At 47.4% G+C, this 22,682-nt stretch overlaps 1 protein-coding gene across 1 annotated transcript in view; it reads left to right on the forward strand.

The window, feature by feature from the left end:
• The first annotated feature begins 21,485 nt into the window (after positions 1-21,485).
• Positions 21,486-22,682, forward strand: part of adgrb3 (adhesion G protein-coupled receptor B3) — a 1,156,404-nt gene continuing 1,155,207 nt past the window's right edge. The window contains exon 1 of the mRNA XM_072498355.1: positions 21,486-21,785. The gene's annotated coding sequence lies outside the window, so the exon portion shown is untranslated. The remainder of the gene's footprint in view (positions 21,786-22,682) is intronic.

Genomic DNA, 22,682 nt, shown 5'->3' on the forward strand with positions numbered 1-22,682 from the left:
ACTAATTCAGTGGTGCTACTGGCAATTTGAGCATATTGCCATTTCCACATACATAGCTATCAGCTCGATATATATTCATAAATGGGTTATGCTGCACACTTGTTATTATGTTACATTCAGTAAATCGCAGTGCATGTTTATATATATCCACTTAGCCTTCAGTGATCTCTTTAAAATGATTGTACACTATTTAAAGTGCATTGGCAATGAGATAATGTTGTATTCTCAAACATAGATCATTACGATCCTTTCCCAATCACTCGGGTCTCATTTTGCTTGTTGGCCAGGCTATCCCTCATTGCTGGTGGCATTGGCTTACCTCAGACAGTGGCCCTGCCTTTGATGCATGTTTGCAGAGCTGCTGGTCACTACAGGTTGACATATGCTATGTTGGTGACCTTTTCATATGCTTTACAGTGCAGAAGGAGGCCATTCGGCCCATCGAGTCTGCACCAGCACTTGGAGAGGGCACCCTATTTCCTTCACCCTATCCCCATAACCCAGTAACCCCACCTATCGTTTTGGACATTAAGGGGCAATTTAGCATAGCCAATCCACCTCACCTGCACATCTTTGGACTGTGGGAGGAAACCGGAGCATCCAGAGGAAACCCACACAGACACGGGGAGAACGTGCAGACTCCGCACAGACAGTGACCCGAGGCCAAAATTGAACCCGGGTCCCTGGAGCTGTGAGGCAGCAGTGATACCCATTGTTCCACCGTGATGCCCTTTGTCTATGGACATTGCAGGGCACTGATATAGATCTAAAGATATGTGACTGTTACCAGCAAAATGGTTTATTGCACAAAGCTGCAGCATTCAGACTGACTGACATAACATTAAAGAGTCCCAGACCTCTTCAATTCAGTTCCAGGAAAATGATGATAATTTGATGGAAGCAAGTAGCTGTTGGTCTGATTGATTGCCACACGTAAACAAAAATAACACAGATACAAGAAACCTATAAGGCAGCAAAAAATAGGAAATGCATTGTGAACCAAGCCATATCTGGAAGACGAAAGCGTGTTAATGATTCAGGTACAACTCACATCTTTCAAGTAAGGACAAATAAATGGTGCAATTCCAACATTTTGTTCTGTGATTTTTGTAGCATTTTGCACAATTTATGTATTTACCTGCACACAAATGATCGAATCAATGAAAACATGGGTCGGAATTTTATGCTTGGATGACAAGCCTGCCCATGTCCCTATTAAGGGCAAACACCCCCCACACCACCCTCCCCCACCGACACCGAGATTGCCCAGACCCCCCCACTCCAAATGGAGGTCCCGCCTGCTGCCAATCAACACTCAGTAGAGTGCAAAATGGCAGTGGGCCTGTCGGAGTCGGTGGGGATGCATTCCCCCTAAATTGTCAGGATGGTGCCCGCTCTCCTTAGAATTCATGTTTCTTTTGTCGAAGTCATGCCCTTAATTTTCTTATCTTTTTTTTTAAATTTAGAGTATCCAATTAAATTTTTCCAATTAAGGGGCAACTTAGCATGGCCAATCCACCTACCCTCCTCATTTTTTGGGTTGTCGGGGTGAAACCCATGCAAACACGGGAGAATGAGCAAACTCCACAAGGACAGTGACCCAGAGCCAGGATCGAACCTGGGTCCTCGGGGTAGCGGGAGAGACCTGCACCTAATGTGTAGCCCGGCCCCAGCAAGGTCCCAGACATACTTGGGTATGGGGACATCCATAGTTCCTTTTTCTTCCGAACCTCCTGCAATACCATAAGTGGCCACCTATCTTGGTGTGGGGTAGAGCTGCCAGTCTCCATTTGGCCAGCGGCTCGATGAAGCGAGACTTCCTCCTGGAGGTGGACTGGAGTTCCACCTCACACCAATCACAGGGCCGTTGCCTGCAAATATAAAGCAGGGCGAGCGGGCTAAGCTGGGGTGGGTTTGCACCCAGAATTTACACTAAGTATGGCAAGACCACCCATAGCGTGTAATCCAGCCCACAGGAACAAGAGACAATTGAGCCTCTCAAGCCGGTTCCGCCATTCAATTAGATCATGGCTGATCTCATCTTAACTCCATCCACCCGCTTTGGTTCCACACCTGTAATACCCTAGGCTGATAAAAACCTATCATCCTCGTTGTTGAGATTTTACAATTGGCTCCCAGCATCAACAGCATATTTTTCAGGAAGTGTGTTCCTGATTTTCCATTTCTCGGTTGTGTGAAGACGTGCTTCCCTGACATCACCCCTGAACAACTGAGATCTAATTTTAAGGTTTTGCCCGTTTGTTCTGAGCTCTGAGGTGATTTCTCTCTATTCATCCTGCAAATTCCTTTAATTAACTTTAACACCTCTCTTAGATCACCTCATAATGTTCTAAACTCCAGGGAATACAAGCTTACTCAATGCAATCTGTCCTGATAATTTAACCTTTTAGCCATGGTATCATTCTAGTGATTCTGCTTTGCCCCTCTTCCAAGGGCAATCCCTCCTTTAATGAGGACATAATTCAATTTTCCTATCTTCCTTTGAACAGCTTAATTTCAACAACAAAAGCAACATGCAGCATTATAATAAACATAAATTTACTTAGTCTATTGATCTCGTAACTTCACCCGAGACACTGCCTGATCAGAGATGCATATCGGCTTCATGTGCAGTCAAGGGGCACCAAGAAAATGATTTCCAGGTGACTGAACCATCACTGCGGCTGTGAAACTAACCATCTCCTACATCTCTAAATAATTGGTTGTTTGTCTTATAATAAAGGTGCTAAATAACACAATAGAACAAAAATCGACCGATAATCTCTCTCCGGGTAAAGTGAATCTTCCCAGTGAAGGGAAACATGACATTACCGTTCAGAGATTCAGAATTATATCTGTTCTGTGCAGAAATAGCATTTGCAAAATCTCATCTGGAACTGAACAAGTTTGTCACTTAGGTAATGCTGAAAAATGGCAGCAATTTTTTTCTTCAGGTTTTTCGCTCTGTATTTTTGCACGTGCAATGTTGCTGGGTGCCGGTCTGGCTATTTTGATATTAGGAGTTTAAATATAATAATACAAAGTGAAGCTCTTTACTCAAAATCTAACTCTAAAAGCTATTGGACAGCTACAAAAGCGAATTCAAAAGGCTGATGGAATGCTGGCCTCTATCTCAAGGGGGCTGTTGAAGTTATGTTCCAGCAGTACAAAGCTCCAGATGGACCACATCTGCAGTACTACATTCAGTTCAGGGCGCCGCACCTCAGGAAAGAATTATATTAGACTTTGAGGGGCTGTAACACCCGAATGACCAGATGGTAGCAGGAGTAAAATCTTGGTAATAGGTTACAAAGAACAAAGAACAGTACAGCACAGGAACAGGTCCTTCGGAACCGTTTTAAGGGTTATTCTCAATACTGTGTACTGGAGTCGCAATTTTCTTTTTGTTGGCCCCTGGTAGGCTCTGCTTAGTCTTGCACTTTCTCCTAATGTGCCTCCTCCTATTGCAGGCATAACATACAGCTTCCCTGAATTTATATCACTCCTGGAGGTGCTCTCCCCAAACCGGTAACATTCTTCATTGCTTTTGGTCTGTCGTCCAAATTCCCTGTACCTCTGCAACTCTTTTGCTTCGAGCCTCTTTGCTCAGTACTTTCGGCGTCCTCATTCCTGGCGCCTCAATTACCAGTGGCTTCCCTGCAAAACTTGGTGATCCTCGCCGGCTTGTATGCTTTGCAGTTCCATTGTCCCCCTTTTGGCACTTTCCATAGTCTGGACGATCTCAAATGCCTTCATTAAGGTAATCTCTGCCTCTGTTAATTCTTTATTTTGTATGGCCATGTCATTAACACGCAGACTAGCCTGTCTCTCAAGATGTCATTGAAAGCAGAACCGAAGACCCACAGCTTAGCATTAGGCGTTTGTCTTAGGCCTGGCATTATCATCTCCCCTGGTGCTCTTGTCATCAAATTAAATTTGTATCATTGCATTATCACCAACGATGATGAGTGATAATGTCTTTTGACTAATTCCTCAAGCTCAAAGTTTTTGGAGTCGGGGGCATCTAGAGAAATCAAACTCCTTATCAGGTTATGAGCTGGAGTCCTGCAGGTTATTAATAGGATTAGCCGCTGCTTCTCTTCCCCCCCGTCCAGTTTCATTGGCCTTAAAAAATGCATGCAACAAATCCTTAGCCTCAGGATTCGCATACTCTGGCCCGATTGGCCAAATAGGTCACATGACCATCCGAAAATTTGCCCCTTAAAGGGGTACAGTACTACATTTCCCTTCAAAGGTAACTGCACCTGGCATGGGAGAACACTTTCCACAGTGTGGCACGGTGGCATAGTGGTTAGCACTGCTACCTCACATCACCAGAGACCCGGGTTTAATTCCGGCCTCGGGTGACTGTCTGTGTGGAGTCTGCCTTTCTCCTCGTGTCTGCATGGGTTTCCTCCAGATGCTCCGGGTTCCCTCCACAGACCAAAGATGTGCAGGTTAGGTGGATTGGCCATGCTAAATTAGTCCTCAGTGCCCAAGAGGTTAGATGGGCTTAATGGGTGATGGGGTGTAGAGTGCTCTTTCCAAGGGTAGGTGCAGAATCAATGGGTTGAATGGCCTCCTTCGGCACTGTCGGTACTTTATGATTCTAAACCAGATAGAACATAGAACATTACAGCGCAGTACAGGCCCTTCGGCCCTCGATGTTGCGCCGACCTGTGAAAGCACTCTAAAGCCCATCTACACTATTCCCTTATCGTCCATATTTCTATCCAATGACTATTTGAATGCCCTTAGTGTTGGCGAGTCCACTACTGTGGCAGGCAGGGCATTCCACACCCTTACTACTCTCTGAGTAAAGAACCTACCTCTGACATCTGTCCTGTCTCTATCTCCCCCTCAATTTAAAGTTATGTCCCCTCGTGCTAGACATCACCATCCGAGGAAAAAGGCTCTCACTGTCCACCCTATCTAATCCTCTGATCATCTTGTATGCCTCAATTAAGTTACCTCTTAACCTTCTTCTCTCTAACGACAACAGCCTCAAGTCCCTCAGCCTTCCCTCATAAGATCTTCCCTCGGTACCAGGCAACATTGTGGTAAGTCTCCTCTGCACCCTTTTCAATGCTTCCACATCCTTTCTATAATGCGGCGACCAGAATTGCACGCAATATTCCAAATGCGGCCGCACCAGAGTTTTGTACAGCTGCAACATGACCTCACGGCTCCGAAACTCAATTCTTCTATCAATAAAAGCTAACACACCGTACGCCTTCTTAACAACCCTCTCAACCTGGGTGGCAACTTTCAGGGATCTATGTACATGGACACCGAGATCTCTCTGCTCATCCACACTACCAAGAATCTTACCATTAGCCCAGTACTCTGTCTTCCTGTTATTCCTTCCAAAATGAATCACCTCACACTTTTCTGCATTAAACTCCATTTGCCACCTCTCAGCCCAGCGCTGCAGCTTATCAATCTCCCTCTTTAACTTGTAACATCCTTCCGCACTGTCCACAACTCCACCGACTTTAGTGTCATCATGCAAACTTACTCACCCATCCTTCTGTGCCCTCCTCCAGTTCATTTATAAAAATGACAAACAGCAGTGGCCCCAAAACAGATCCTTGTGGTACACCACTAGTAACTGGACTCCAGCCTGAACATTTCCCATCAACCACCACCCTTTGTCTTCTTCTAGCTAGCCAATTTCTGATCCAAACTGCTAAATCACCCTGAATCCCGTGCCTCTGTATTTTCTGCAGTAGCCTACCATGGGGAACCTTATCAAACGCTTTACTGAAATCCATATACACCACATCAACTGCTTTACCCTCATCCATCTGTTTGGTCAACTTCTCAAAGAACTCAATAAGGTTTGTGAGGCACGACCTAGCCTTCACAAAACCGTGTTGACTATCTCCAATCAAATTATTCCTTTCCAGATGATTATACATCCTATCTCTTATAAACCTTTCCAAGACTTTGCCCACAACAGAAGTAAGGCTCACTGGTCTATAGTTACCGGGGTTGTCTCTACTCCCCTTCTTGAACAAGGGGACAACATTTGCTATCGTCCAGTCTTCTGGCACTATTCCTGTAGACAAAGATGACTTAAAGATCAAAGCCAAAGACTCAGCAATCTCCTCCCTAGCTTCCCAGAGAATCCTAGGATAACTCCCATCCTGCCAGGGGATTTATCTATTTTCACACTTTCCAGAATTGCTAACACCTCCTCCTTATGAACCTCAAGCCCTTCTAGTCTAGTAGCCTGAATCTCAGTATTCTCCTTGACAACATTGTCTTTTTCCTGTGTGAATACCTTCGAAAAATATTCATTTAGCACCTCTCCTATCTCCTCGGACTCCACGCACAACTTCCCACTACTGTCCTTGACTAGCCCTACTCTTACCCTAGTCATTCTTTTATTCCTGACATATCTATAGAAAGCTTTAGGGTTATCCTTGATCCTACCTGCCAAAGACTTCTCATGTCTCCTCCTGGCTCTTCTTAGCTCTCTCTTTAGGTCCTTCCTAGCTAACTTGTAACTCTCGAGTGCCCGAACTGAACATTCATGTCTCATCTTTACATAAGCCTCCTTCTTCCGCTTGACAAGTGTTTCGACTGCTTTAGTAAACCACGGTTCCCTTGCTCGACCACTTCCTCCCTGCCTGACAGGTACATACTTATCAAGGACACGCAGTAGCTGTTCCTTGAACAAGCTCCACATTTCCATTGTGCCCATCCCCTGCAGTTTTCCTCTCCATCCGATGCATCCTAAGTCTTGCCTCATCGCATCATAATTGCCTTTCCCCCAGATATAATCTTGCCCTGCGGTATATACCTATCCCTTTCCATCACTAAAGTAAACGTAATCGAATTGTGGTCACTATCACTAAAGTGCTCACCTACCTCCAAATCTAACACCTGTTCTGGTTCATTACCCAGTACCAAATCCAATATGGCCTCGCCTCTCGTTGGCCTATCTACATACTGTGTCAGGAAACCCTCCTGCACACATTGGACAAAAACGGACCCATCTAAAGTACTCGAACTATAGCGTTTCCAGTCAATATTTGGAAGGTTAAAGTCCCCCATAACAACTACCCTGTTGCCATCGCTCCTATCCAGAATCATCTTTGCAATCCTTTCCTCAACATCTCTGGAACTTTTCAGAGGCCTATAGAAAACCCCTAACCGGGTGACCTCTCCTTTCCTGTTTCGAACCTCAGCCCATACTACCTCAGTAGACGAGTCCTCATCAAACGTCCTTTCTGCCACCGTAATACTGTCCTTGACTAACAATGCCACCCCTCCCCCTCCTTTACCACCTTCCCTGAGCTTACTGAAATATCTAAACCCCGGCACCTGCAACAACCATTCCTGTCCCTCTTCTATCCATGTCTCCGAAATGGCCACAACATCGAAGTCCCAGGTACCAACCCATGCCGCAAGTTCACCCACCTTATTCCAGATGCTCCTGGCATTGAAGAAGACACACTTTAAGCCACCTTCCTGCCTGCCGGTACACTCCTGCAACTTTGAAACCTTAGTTATGACCTCACTACTCTAACCTCCTGTATACTGGAACTACAATTCAGGTTCCCAAGCCCCTGCTGAACTAGTTTAAACCCTCCCGAAGAGCATTAGCAAATTTCCCCCTCAGGATATTGGTACCCCTCTGGTCCAGGTGTAAACCATCCCATTTGTAGAGGTTCCACCGACCCCAGAATGAGCCCCAATTATCCAGAAATCTGAAACTCTCCTTCCTGCACCATCCCTGTAGCCACGTGTTCAACTCCTCTCTCTCCCTATTCCTCGTCTCGCTAGCACGTGGCACGGGTAACAACCCAGAGATAATAACTCTGTTTGTCCTAGATCTAAGTTTCCACCCTAGTTCCCTGAATTCCTGCCTTACATCCCTATCCCTTTTCCTACCTAAGTCGTTGGTACCTATGTGGACCATCACTTGGGGCTGCTCCCCCTCCCCCTTAAGGATCCCGAAAACACGATCCGAGGCATCACGGACCTTGGCACCTGGGAGGCAACCCACCAACCGCGAGTCTCTCTCATTCCCACAGAATCTCCTATCTATCCCCTATCTACAGGAGTTGGAAAGTGAAAAGATGACCATTGTGAACTGGCTTTCTGATATGCGAATTCATAACTAAAATGCTGCTTGGAACTTGGATTGTTTGAGGTCTGGTATTTGGAAAGGAAGCTCTAAGATGCTAGGACCATGGGGTAGCACATATCCACAAACAAATGATTGAGCACACATGCATAAACACAAACACATATACCAGCAAGCATATACGCAACAATCAGCACACAGCCACAAGCATCAGCGCACACACACATGTATCAGTACACAGATCATCATGCAGACACACATACAAACACCACATCAGTACACAAGGAAACAAAGAGATGCCTCAGTGCACACACACACGCCTCAGCACACGGGCAGAAACACACATGCATTAACATGCGCATGCATCAGTGCACCTGCATGCACATATTCACCAGCACATGCATGCACACACTCAAATGGGCAGGATAAGATGGAATGAGGCAACATGGAGAGCGCCATTTTACATCCCGCCTGTGACAATGCCCACCGCGATAATGCTCGCCGTAGGCAGGACTGAAAATCTCACCCATTGTTACGACCAAGTGAGGAAAGATGCAAGGACACCACCCCCTCCCCCCCCCCCCCCCCCACGCCCCCTCCTCTGCCCCCCTTTTCCCATTCCTCACTTGGTCAGAACAGTTTTTTAAAAATTTAGTATGATTACTGTGCCACTGTACATACTTAACTATCTATGCGTGAATTGCAAAGAACTTATTCCAGAGTTAGTCAAGCTTTCTTGAATTTAAATACGTAAACGGTTAGCATTCATTGTGCTAAACATCCGCCGAGGTAAAGACAGTAAAAAATTTTAGATAGATAAACACATGGTACAACTCTTACAACACACCACACACAAACACAAAAGCATGCAAAATTCAAGTTACAAAATAGAGGAGGTTGACTTATTGCCAAATTAAAATTAAACAAGAAAGGGAAAGTAAAAGAGTTTACTAATTGTAAAATTTCTATGCTGTTCTTTGTGTTTGGGGCAATTTTGACACCTGCTGAAAAAACTCAGCAGGTTTGGCAGCATCTGTGGAGCAAGAAACAGAATTAACATTTCGAGTCCACATGATTTTTCTTCCGAATGTTATTTTTTCCTCCTGGAAATTCTCCTTGGGAATTTGAAGACTTGCTTAGAATTTCTCTCTCTATTTCTCTCTTCAGTATGATCTAAGCAGGCAGGGTTCAAGTTGGTTGAGAGAGAGGAGAGGCAGACAGTCTTCGGCTGTTGCTGTTGTCTGCTTTTAGATGTTACTTTTTCAGTTTGCTCATCAGCAAGCAGATGGCGCGATTCTCCACTCCCACGCCGGTTGGGAGAATCGCCTGGGCCGCCAAAATTTCCAGGGACGCCGGTCCGACGCCCTCCCACGATTCTCCCAAGCGGCGGGAACGGCCCGGTCGAGTTTCGCGGGCCGCAGGCCGGAGAATTGCCGGAGACACCGAAAATGGCGATTCTCCGGCACCCCCGCTATTCTGAGGCCCGGATGGGCTGAGCGGCCAGGCCAAAATGGCGGGTTCCCCCCGGCGCCGTCCATACCTGGTCGCTGCAGTCGTGGGCGGTGCGTGAACGCTGGGGGGGCGACCTGTGGGGGGGCGAGGGGGATCCTGCACCGGGCTTCACCTGGAATGTGGGGTGGCCCGCGATCGGTGCCCACCGATCGTCGGGCCGTCCTCTCTGAAGGAGGACCTCCTTCCTTCCGCGGCCCCGCAAGATCTGTCCCCCATCTTCTTGCGGGGCGGACTTAGAGAGGACGGCAACCACGCATGCGCGGGTTGGCGCCGGCCAACCCGCGCATGCGCGGATGACGTCCGTTATGCGGCGCCGGCCGCGTCATCTATGCGGCGCCGCTTTTACGCAGGCGGCAAGGCCTGGCGCATGGAGGTGACGCGGCCCCGATACAGGCCCATTGTCAGGGCCTGAATCGGTCGGGACCGGGGTCGTTCCGCGCCGTCGTGAACCTCGACGGCGTTCACGACGGCGCGGCCACTTCGGCGTGGGAGTGGAGAATCCTGCCCAAGGTGTCTAAGGAAAGACTTTTCAAAATGGTGATCCCAATCACATGACCTCTCTCCCTATAATGACTAAGTATTCCACGACAGATAATTGATTAGCACATGACTGGAGAGACCTTGGCTATTGTGATATGGCCAAGGTGATTTTTAAAAAATCTCCAAGTCATCATTTTGAATTGATTTATTCTCTCATGTAATGACCGAGGAAGAAGATGTCAACTGTCTCAAGGTGGCTGCCAGAAGTCACCCTACTTCTGCAACTGAAAGTTGGTCAAGATTCTGTAAGTTTACAATGTGGATTAGAATTAAGACATGTCCAGGCAACTCTCTTCTGACATTTTGCACCTACTGATATCAAGGATTACTTCTGGGATGGACGGAAAGTTAAAGCAGCTGCCATGATTTGCATCACTATATTAGTCCATTGTATTGTAGCAGATTTATACCTGAGATTCTACAGAGACAATGGGGCAGCACGGTAGCATTGTGGATAGCACAATTGCTTCACAACTCCAGAGTCCCAGGTTCGATTCCGGCTTGGGTCACTGTCTGTGCGGAGTCTGCACATCCTCCCCGTGTGTGCGTGGGTTTCCTCCGGGTGCTCCGGTTTCCTCCCACAGTCCAAAGATGTGCAGGTTAGGTGGATTGGCCATGATAAATTGCCCTTAGTGTCCAAAATTGCCCTTAGTGTTGGGTGGGGTTGCTGGGTTCTGGGGATAGGGTGGAGGTCCTTGGGCAGGGTGCTCTTTCCAAGAGCCGATGCAGACTCGATGGCCCGAATGGCCTCCTTCTGCACTGTAAATTCTATTCTATGATAAACTCACCTCTGTAACAATATGCACCAGCACACACTATTGAACCAGCATAATACTTATACGCATGCATCAGTGCACATGGGAAAACACACACATCCAACACCACAAGTATCATGGGCACACATACCCATGAACATACACATGCAGCAGCACATAAATATATGCATCAACATATACATAGATCAGTGCACATACATATGCATCAGCATACAGAGAAATACATATACCACAAAAAAAATGTATTGCCATGTACAATGCAATGCATCAACACATACATATATGTATACAATGGCACACATAAACACATGCATCGGCACACACTCAAAATTGTGCACATGTCCATAAACGCACATCTTCATAAATGTATATTTTCCAAAACCTGATTTTAAAAACTGCAAACGATTTTGTAACTCAGCAGCTCAAATGGGACTTCACTTCCACACAAGACATATGCTCCTGATTAGATCCATTTATTATTTAGCAAGCCCTGTTCAGCAGGTAGCATGCCATTGACTAGTCCTGGCATTACCGCATTAAAGGAGCAGTTCAAAGTATAATGAAAATCCCTCCTGCTGCATATGTCAGGATTGAGCACTACTTGTGAAATTAGTAACCATCTATCACATTCAGCATTTAACAATTGCATGTTTTATGTGGACAACCTGTAGAGTGTGAATACAACTATTTGTACATTTTCAGATGATGAAATGGGCCGGTTTAGCTATGAGCCAGTTTAGCTTAGTGGGCTATACAGCTGATTTGTAATGCAGAACAAGGCCAGCAGCGCGGGTTCAATTCCCATACCGGCCTCCCCGAACAGGCGCCAGAATGTGGCGACTCGGGGCTTTTCACAGTAACTTCATACTTCTGACAATAAAAGATTATTAAATGCTTTGTACCATTTCACAATTGCCATAGTGCTTTTTTTTTGTCCAAGTGTCTGCCCTGCTCAATGGTAGCACTTGCACCTTTGGCTCAGAAAAGGTTATGGGTTCAGACCCCACTCTGATAACTTCAGTACACATTCCAGGTTGACACGCCAGTGTGATGCTGTGGGATTGCTGCACCGCCGAATGCGGTGTCATTCAGATAAGCCTTAGCTCTGCCTCTTTCATCAGATACACATAAAAGATCCGGGGTGAAATTCTCCCCAAACGGCGCGATGTCCGCCGACTGGCGCCCAAAACGTTGCCAATTAGACGGGCATCACGCCACCCCAAAGGTGCGGAATGCTCCGTATCTTTGGGGGCCAAGCCCCAACATTGAGGGGCTAGGCCGGCACCGGAGGGATTTCCGCCCCGCCAGCTGGCGGAAACGGCCTTTGTTGCCCCGCCAGCTGGCGCGGAAATGACATGTCGGGGCGGCGCATGCGCGGGAGTGTCAGCGGCCGCTGACAGTTTCCCGCGCATGCGCAGTGGGGAGAGTCTCTTCCGTCTCCGCCATGGTGGAGACCGTTGCGGAGGCGGAAGGGAAAGAGTGCCCCCACGGCACAGGCCCGCCCGCGGATCGGTGGGCCCCGATCACAGGCCAGGGCACCCCCCGGGGTCAGATCGCCCCACGCCCCCCCCCAGGACCCCGGAGCCCGCCCGCGCCGCCTTGTCCAGCCGGTAAATAGGTACTCTAATTTACGCCAGCGGGACAGGCAATTTATCGGCGGGACTTCGGCCCATCTGGGCCGGAGAATCCAGCGGGGGGGGCCCGCCAACCGGCGCGGCCCGATTCCCACCCCCGCCGAATATCCGGTACCGGAGTCTTCGGCAACCGGCGGGAGCGGGATTCACGGCGGCCAACGGCCATTCTCCGACCCGCTGGTTAGTCGGAGAATGACGCCCCCGATTGGGAGAAGGACAGGCAGGCACCTGGCTAATATCTATTACTTAAATAACATCACCACAATAGTTTATCTGGTCATTAACTCATTGATATTCATTGATTGATTGATTCATTGATATTCATTGATTGATTGATTCATTGATATTCATTGAAGCTGGCTGCATGCAAATTGGCTGCTTCATTTCCTCCAGTACCACAGACTATTGGACTGGTAGTTCAATCCCAAGACAGTTGGTGAAGTATGAGCCTAGTGACTAACGTTGTTCTTGATAATAGGTTTATTCGCAGAATGCAGCATTACATATGTATGCTTCCTACTTACCAACCCAGTGTGCCAGCAGTCTCTCTTCATACTCTTTTGAGTATATCAATCAAACAAATTAATTAATTAGCAAATTTAAAAAGTGGATTGAACTACCCTACCCTAAGGCGCACCATAACTAAAGGAAAATTTAAAGGAACTGTACGCAATTTAAACTAAAATGTTATTTTTGGGGCTAATGATGCACTCCAGCCTCTGCGGTGCCCACTGGTCATGGAAGGCCTCAAGTGTGCATGAACCCTCTCCAAGGACACTAGGTCAAGAATGTAGCTGCGGGACAGGGGCAGACAGTCAGGCTGGATGATCTGCCCCCCCCCCAAATCCCTCATTGTCCCCCTCCCCCATCCCCCACTGTGTGTGTGTGTGTCCCCTCTCTCTCTGTTTCAAAGTGATTCAGTTAGCCCTGCTCTTTCCCCACAGCCTGGCGTTTTTTTCTTTTTTCTTTTCACTTTTCACATTTTCACTTTTAAATGTTTTATTCATTTTCCTTTAGAAAATTGATCCTGAAGCTGATTCCACAACACTTTCATGCAGTGCGTCCCGGATCACAACAACTTGGTGTGTGGAAAATGTTTCCTCTTATTGGTTCTGGCTCATTGGCCAATTATCTTAAATCGGTGTCCTTTGGTTACCAACCCTTCTGCCAATGGAAGCAGTCTGTTCTTAATCACTCCATTAAAAGCGTTCACAATTGCAAGCACCTTTATCAAATATCCCTTTAACCTTATTTACATTCATGAGGATAACTACAGGTTTTTTAGTTTTCCTGAAATACCTCCATCCCTGAAGAAGGCAAAGGTAAGGAAAAGTCACCACAGTCCCAAATGACCATGGGCTGCTTTTCCCTTTGAGGGGGAAGAGCTGACTGGTGGTGATTTAACCTGAGGATCACCACACTTCAGGCAAGGGGAAAGGCTGAGAAGGCATGGATAGTCGCAGCCGGTATGGGAATTGAACCCGCACTGCTGGCCTTGTTCTGCATCATGAACCAGCTGTTAACTTACATAGAATAGAATGTTTGGCTGTCTAGCCTAATGAGCTAACCCGGCCCCTTTTTTATCTCAGTTTGCTGTACAACTGGTTGATGATGCATGAGGCCAACAACATGGGTTCAATCCCCGAACCGGCTGAAGCTATGTTGCCCCTCTCCTGAGGTGTGGTTCTCCATCCTCAAAGGAGAAAACAGCCTCTGCATCCCTGATACCATTCCAGTAAATCTCCACTGTGCTCCATCAAAGGGCACGGCATTCTTCCTAAACTATGGTGTTCATTCTTAGACATAATATTCCATCTAGCAACTGACCAGCATTAAAGGCTGCATTGCATAGCTTTTTGTTTTTTGAACCTTTACTCCTGTGAATAATAATAATAAACTTTATTATTGTTACAAGTAGACTTACATTAACACTGCAATGAAGTTACTGTGAAAATCCCCTAGTCATCACATTCCGGAGCCCGTTCGGGTCACAGAGGGAGAATTCAGAATGTACAATTCACCAAACAGCAAGTCTTTTTGGGGACTTGTGGGAGGAAACCAGAGTGCCAGAGGAAACCCACGCAGACATGGGGAGGACGTGCAGACTCCACGCAAACAGTGACCCAAGCTGGGAATCGAACCTGGGACTGTGCCGCTGTGAAGCAACAGTGCTATGCACTGTGTTACTGTGCCATCCTCGCCAAGAATGCTATCTACTTTCTTAACCACTTTCTCATCTTGTCTTGTCACCTTCGGGGATTTGGGTACATAATCCCCAAGGGTAGGGTTTTCCGGCCCCATCGTGACAGTGGCGGGGCTGTGAAATGTGGCAGCCATTCAAAATTCCATAGACTTCAACAGGACTATAACATCCCACTGCTGTAAAGTTCCACTCCAGGGTTCCCCTGTTCCTGCACCCCCTTTAAAATTGGACCATTCAGCTTAGATTACAAGTTTTCTTCCTTTTTTACTTCATAAACAATGTCAGAAGCCACTGCAGCACAATCCCTAACACAACTTAAGAACCCTCCTTCAAGGTATGCTGCATTCTCAGCCTATTCTGCTCCTAAATAATTATTTGCAGTCATCCTTAGATGTTACACAGTCCAAGTGTGTTTCAGTATATATGGGGAGGCAATGGTACTGTCATTGGACTAGTGAATTCAGAGACCCAGGGCTAGATCTGGAGACCTAGATTCAAATCTGCCATGGCAGATGGCGAAGTTTGAATTCCATAAAAATATGGAATTATTAGTCTGATGATGACCATGAAACCATTGTCGTAAAAACCCACCTGGTTCATTAATGCACTCGAGGGAAGGAAATCTGCAGTCCTGGCCTGGTGGACCTCGCTGACGTCCTGTAAAAATGAATTTAAAAGAATGTTGCTTCAGCAGCACTAAGGGCAACACTGAATTGAATGTCAGTGAAGTATACTTTTCAAGTTTGTTGTTTACGCGGTTCACAGAAGTATTTCACAGAGCTTTCCAGTATTTACACAAGAGTAGCGGCTTGCAAAGCCTTTAAATGTAATGATCATCATGAAGGTGATTCCCTGCTGTCTTTCTCATTCTCATTAATTAAATTGTATTATAGAAAAGCTCCCCTTCCACAAAATAATTTAGAGCAATTGACATTTTGTTTCAAACTCAATGAAAATCACACCTTTTATATTCAAAAAGGAGGAAAACATTTGGCGGACTCGAGTTAAAGTCCGGTTTTGGTTGCTTTTGGCGGGGCGTTTCGCGACGGTCACATTGGCGAGATCACGGCCCGTATTTGACGGCACTTGATACCAAAAATGAGCCCCCATGAGATTCTTGACATTACTGGCTGCCTCGCCGTCTGATTTGCTCAACTCGCGCCTCAGCAGCTGCCGCTAACAAAGTGAAAGATGCCTTGAATCGCTCTCTCACCACTCCCAGTCAACACAGAAGTATGGCAACGTGTAGACCTGCTCCTCGCTTTGGGAGTGCTAACCTCACAAGGCTTTTCGACACTGTGGATGAGGGGGCGGGGCACCATGTAACCCCGGGAAGGTCAGGGGACCAACAGCAATGCTGCCTGGGAGGGAGAGCCTGTCAGTGCGGGCAGCATGAGCAGGAGAACTTGTGTCAGAAGACGTCCAGTGTCAGAAGAAGACCAATGACCTCCACCGAGCTGCAAGGGTAAGTTACCACCTCTCCCCTGGCATTAGTTCTGTCGAAAAATTGGAGGAGAGAGACCGACAATCAGTTGGTGCTTCCATCCTGGAACTCTCTTCTCCCCCAAGCCACCCCCAGCTTTACCAGAACTGTCCCGCCTTCTCTCAGAGTGCCATCCAGCAAGTCAGTTGTGCTGGCACACCTTGGTCTGTACCCTCACCCCCAACCATATCATGAACCCCTTGACCCCATATCTCTGCCAGGAACATTAGGGAAGACATGCTCACTGCACCCCGCTCATCCGGGCACTTACCCTTTGGTCGTGAGAGGATCCTTAGTGGCGAATCCCTGCTCTTTAGTGTTTGATTGTTGGTAGCTGCCTCGATGGTGCTGATTCTCCAAGAGTTCATGCACACCGTTAAGGCATCAAAACTTGCTGGACATGCTATGCACTAATCATCCTCTGAGGCATGGCACATGTGCCCTTGAGGAGGCACTTGAGACTTGAGGAGTGTGAAGTGCTCTCACAGCTAACAAGGCTAATTCCTCATTTGAAATAGCCTCGAGCTGTGAAGCTAGAGGCTGCTCACAGTCAAAGGAGATGAAATTGCCTTTCATGAGAGAAGCCGCAGCAGGGCTCTGTCCTGGGAGAGTTTGGTGGGACAGACAGGCTGCAGCTGTGGTTGCCTCTGTTATGGGTCACCACAATATTGAAAGATGGTTTGAAGACCTCACAAACTCAAAGCCCCTCATTCCCCCCCCCCTCTGGGAACCAGGGGCAACACCCAACCTGGAAAATTTCAGCCCCCTGACCAGCCCCACCGAGGGGTCCGTCACCCTCCCCGAGCACTGAGGCGGCAGCTCCAGTGCCCTTGAGCTGCATGCCAGAAAATGGAAATGGCTACTCACGTCCTCAGTTCCCCTCAGCAGCCATTGTCCCAGCTTCATGTTTATGAAAAGCAGTATTAAAATCGCCCGTGTGACTTCCCAAGAGGATGCTGCATTTGCCTAAAATCTCATTGATGAGATTGAAATGAGTGTAAATAAGGGTTAATGATATTTCCGCTATTTATGGGCGTGATCCAGAACTTGCCATCGGGGGCAGGCTGGGTGAATCGCATTGTGGTTCGCGCCTGGCGTGTATCTCGATTTGGCCCTCACCCGCTATCACCCAACCCGGTCCTCCCCAATCCGTGCCGGATGCTACGCCAAGTACTGGCAAAGGGGATTAGGTAGGCAGGTCAGGTGTTTTCCATGCGTGGGTTAAGACTCGATGGGCCGAAGTGCCTGTATTCTGTGATTCGTGTGAATTATGTCCATTGTCTTCGTGTTTTGACAAGCTGCAACGCTGAAAATCAGTTGGTGGACAGACAGAGAAGAAAACAAAATCTGATCAACAAGTTTTATCCTCGGGTTGGTACTGGAGCATTCACGTCACCCCCATTACAGTGTTCGCCAGAGGCTATCAAAGTTAGAACACAAGGTAAAATTCAAAATTGGTTCAATTTATAAATGGGGCTTTGCTTGACTGGGGGCCAATATAAATTGGTGAGCACAAGGGGCGTGGGTGAATGGGACTTGTGCGAGTTAAGGCAATGACAGCAGAGTTTTACATTTGCCTAAGTTTGTGGAGGATAAAACATTGGAGCCTTTCGAGGAGTGCATTGGAATAATGAAATCGAGAGGTGAAACTAAGAGGTGCGGGACGTTGGATGATGCCACGGAGGTGATATAGTTTTCTGAACAATGGTGCAGATGTCTGGTCAGAGGCCCATCTCAGCGTCAAGGTTGTGAACAGTCTGGTTCACCCTCATTCAGTTGCTAGGGAGAGCGATGGAGTCAATGATTTCATAGAATTTACAGTGCAGAAGGAGGCCATTCAGCCCATCGAGTCTATACCAGCCCTCACAAAGAGCACCCTACTGAAGCCCACATATGTACCCTATCCCCGTAACCCAGGAACCCCCACTTAACATTTTTTTTGGACACTAAGGGCAATTTAGCATGGCCAATCCACCTAACCCGCACATCTTTGGACTGCGGGAGGAAACCGGAACACCTGTAGGAAACCCACGCAGACACGGAGAGAACGTGCAGACAGTGACCAAGTTGGGAATCGAACCTGGGACCCTGGAGCTGTGAAGCAACTGTGCTAACCACTATGCTTCCGTGCTGCCCCGTGATGAGGTAACAGTGATTGTGCTTTCTGTCAATGCCTTCTGTCTTCCCAATGTTTCATTGGAGGAACTTTCTGCCTATCCAACACTGAGTTTCAGTCTAGCAGTCTGTTAACTTAGAGATGAGGGAGGGGTCGAGAGAGGTGGAGTACAGGTGGAGCTGGATCTTTACCAGCGTACATGTGGAAACTGATACTGTGTTTTCGGAATGCCACTGGAGAGCAGCTTACAGATGAGAAACATGAGGAGACCAAGGATAGATTCTTGGGGAATGGAAAGAGAAGCCATTGTAAATGAGCATTCAGCTACAACAGGATTGATATGAATGAAAGCGGGTGAGTATAATCCCACCCAGCCGGACGAAGTTGGTGAAATGTTAAAGCAGAATTTCATCTTCAATGCTGCCAATGGTTTCTTTTGAACGTAGAGAGAGCTGCAGATGCATTAGATCCCTTTTGCTTAAGGTTTCACGAATGACTCATGTCATTAGTAAGATGCTGATGCCTTTAGTCACGAAAATCTCGAAAAAGATATGAGCGTTGAGTTAATTAGTTGAGAGGTTATAACAATCAGGAAAGTTTAAGCAGGCGAGGGCTCTTTACTCTAGAAAGGATAACGGTAACTTTACAGAACATCTTCATTCATATGGGGCGGTGGTGGCATTGTGGTATTGTCACTGAACTAGTAAGCCAGAGACCCAGAGTAATGTTCTGGGGACCCATATTCTAATCCCACCAATGCAGATGGTGAAATTTTAATTCAATAGAAATCTGGAATTAAAACCCTAATGATAACCATGAAACCATTGTCCATTGTCGTAAAAAAAACATCTGGTTCACTAATGTCCTTTAGGGAAGGAAATCTGCCATCCTTACCTGTTCTGGCCTACATGTGATTCCAGGCCCACAGCAATGTTGTTGATTCTTAACTGCACCCTCAAGGGCCCAGCCTGCGATACCCATGCCCCATGCTCCATGCCTCAGTGGGGGTTTGACCCACCACAGGCAGGTGAGGCAAGGTGAGGTGGTGCATCCCAAAGCAACCCCAGTCGGAAGAGGGAACTGAACCTCAATGCTATTGGCACTAATCTGTCAACCAACTAGTTCTCCACAAAGTAGCCCAATTGCTATGGCAATGCACACTTTTACATATGGCCTGGAGCTATGGATAGTGATGAGAGGTTCCAATTTGTTTCCTCCACATGGCTGACTAGGAATCTCTCCCCACTCTTTCCACCTGCCAATTAGGTGTGTGTTGGACAGATTTACAATGAGGTGTGTGTTGGAAAAATACTCAACCTGTTTGGCCACATCATGAATTTATCTGTCCTTAAGCATCAAGTCCTAGAGTGAGACTCAATCCCCTGACTCCTGGCCCAGAGGCAGGGATGCTACCCATTGTGTCACAAGGCACTCCAGTCAGCTCGATATGGAGATGTTTCCAATTGTGGGGGGGTACATAGTGAGAGATCAGAAATATAGGATAATCACTAATAATCACGGTCTGAATATACGGGACTGAGATGAGGAGAAATGTCTTCACCCAGAGAGTGGTAATCTTGTGGAATTTGTTACCACAGAAAGCAGTCGAGGCCAAAACATGTCTTTTTCGAAAAGCAGTTAGATATAGCTCGGAGTGAAGGGGATCAAAGGCCATGGGGTGGAAGTGGGGGGGAGCGGGGGGCGGAAACAAGAGTTGGATACTGAGTTGGATGATCAGACATGATCATAATAGAAGGTGAAGCAGAATAGAAGGGCTATTTTCTCGAAAGTCGAGGAGTCTAGAAGGAGAGGGAATAGGTTAAAGCTGAGAGGGGAGAGATATAAAAGAGACCAGAGGGGAAATTTCTTCACACAGATGGTGGTGAGCATCAGGAATGGGCTGCCAGAGGCAGTGGTGGAGGCGGGTACAATATTTTCCTTTAAAAAACAGGTAGTTACATGGGCACGGTGGGTATAGGGGGATAGGGGCCAAATGTGGGCAAATGGGACTAGCTTAGTGATTGAAACTGGGCGGCATGGATAAGCTGGGCCGAAGGGCCTGTTTCCATGCTGTAAACATCTATGATTCTATGGCTGAATGGCCTCCTCCTGCTCCTATTCTCTCTGCTGCTATATTTCTATAAATCCAATGGAGAGCTCAGGATATATTTCTTTACCCAGAGAGCGGTTGAGAGGAATAGGGTCGGTGCCTCTACGTTGAAGATAGATGAATTCACGAAGGATGAACTAATTTGCAACCCTGGCGAGGTGAAGGTGGGTGGATGTGAAACACAAACATCGCCATGGTCCTGTGGAGCCGAATGGCCTGTTCCTGTGTTAGAAAAGCAATGCAATGCTGTATAACTGGCAAAGGTCAATTGGGGCGGGGGGAATGTACAAAGCGACGAGATTCTTATTCACCCAGGAAGGCTGTAAATACGGGGTCTGACTGTTGAACTGACCGAATCAGGGTCGCGACGAGGTCTGGCGGGGAACTGGACTTTGGTGTCGCCTGCAGTCCACATTGGCACCGAGGAACAGGTTAAACCGCGTTTGAAAGCGAGCCTCAATTTGGCAAACCGCACCAACGGTATACACACACACATACACACAGAAATACATTGAATAGAGGATTCAATGCAAATAAAGCATCCACTGGCCGGAATGGAGGTGCTAAATCACATCGAGTCCTTTTAAATCATTTCAAACTTCACATGGCACTGAGGGCGGACTGGAGCAACATGAGCAGGTTAGTGGTGGAGAGAGAGAGGGTGTGTGTATCTGTCTTAAACACAGTTTCAAATGAGAAGGTGGTGGGTGCGCAATGTGATTGTGATTTAAGAGTTGATCTCGCCGGATTACTCCTGCCCTGATGTCTGGGGACATTATTCCAATGGCTGCTACAGTTTAATTCGCAAAGTTAAAACAAACACACACATACAGACATGCAAATCCAATAATAAAATGGGCAATCTTCAGCAAGCCATGTCGTTTACACCGTTGGGCTCAGAGGGCAAATCAGACCCGCCGCATCCTCTCTGCCCGCACACATCAAACCTGGCGCTAGTTTGGACGGATCTGTTCACCTGCAAAGCGATCAAACAGGAGGCGAAAGTCAATCGCCAGCCCTGCCGCCCGAACTGTGGGGACCCTTATCCAGCTGAAGGCCAATGCTGGTGGCCAGCCACTCTCGCTGGATATACATCTGACAACATGATGAAACTCGGGCATTGAGCAGTAAGGGGCTGGAGAAGGTGCATATTGGTGGAGAGGGGCTCTCTCCTGCAAGCGGGGCTGTGCAACGCTCCAATACAGACACAGCGATGAGTGTCCTTAATCTCCATGTGTCTCTCTTCCTTCGCTAGAATATGTGTGTCTCATATATGCTGCCAAAGTATACAATGTGTTGCCCGTCTTTAGGAGGTAAGGATTGTGTTATGTAGCCGCTGGCAATTGCTTTTCTTGCTATAACAGCGCCGCGGTTCTGCTGAATGTCTGGGCTGTAGCTTTAAACCCGCGGATGCTCAGGCACAGACTGGATCTGTGTCATCTGAGCGGTAAAGCTCTTTTGCTACAACACACACAAACAGGTCGGTTCGCTATCCGTTGGCATATTGACCTGTAAGAACCCGACTCTACTGGGCACAGTGGAACATGTGAATCTCTTAACCTCCCCCCACACTCTTCCCCTTCCCAACCCTGTGTAAATATTCCCATGGTGATCCCCAAATCCCGCCATCCCCAGTCTCACCAATGCATCAGCGATATGAATCCTCCATCTAAAAGGCTGTCCCTAATTCTTCATCAATAAGTTTTCCTCTGCGCAGTGGTCAAGGTGCTGGTGGTGTGGGTTAGGATATTCCACTTGGTGAGTGTCGCTGAACCCGCTTGTGTATGTGTGTGTATGTGTGTGTGTGGAAACAATGCACATCCCTGAGTTAGTCTGCAGCCACGGGAACTATCTGCCAATCTTCAGCACCCAGCTATTTTAGAAGTTAAATAGAAGCGCCCTCCCTGACCCAGGTAGGCAGGGGAGTTAGTCACTGCAGCAAAGCTACACGTGCAATTTATTTTAAGAAAAAACATGTCTAAAAGCCAGAGTGGTTTTATTCTGTTCCAAAACTGAACAAAAAGGAAAACAAACTGGGATTGCGATAAATAACTGAGATGGTTAGATTGGGGGGGGGGGGAACTTTATTCCCCCGCCCGACCCCCCCCCCCCCCCCTCCTCTTCTTACTCCCACCGACTGCCCCACATTCTGCGGGAAGGGACACTTGTGTAAAGTCTCCCCCCTCAGAGAGGCGCTTGCTAACGTTTAA

This window comes from Scyliorhinus torazame, chromosome 4, assembly GCF_047496885.1.
Source record: "Scyliorhinus torazame isolate Kashiwa2021f chromosome 4, sScyTor2.1, whole genome shotgun sequence".
NCBI classification, from domain to species: Eukaryota; Metazoa; Chordata; class Chondrichthyes; order Carcharhiniformes; family Scyliorhinidae; genus Scyliorhinus; species Scyliorhinus torazame.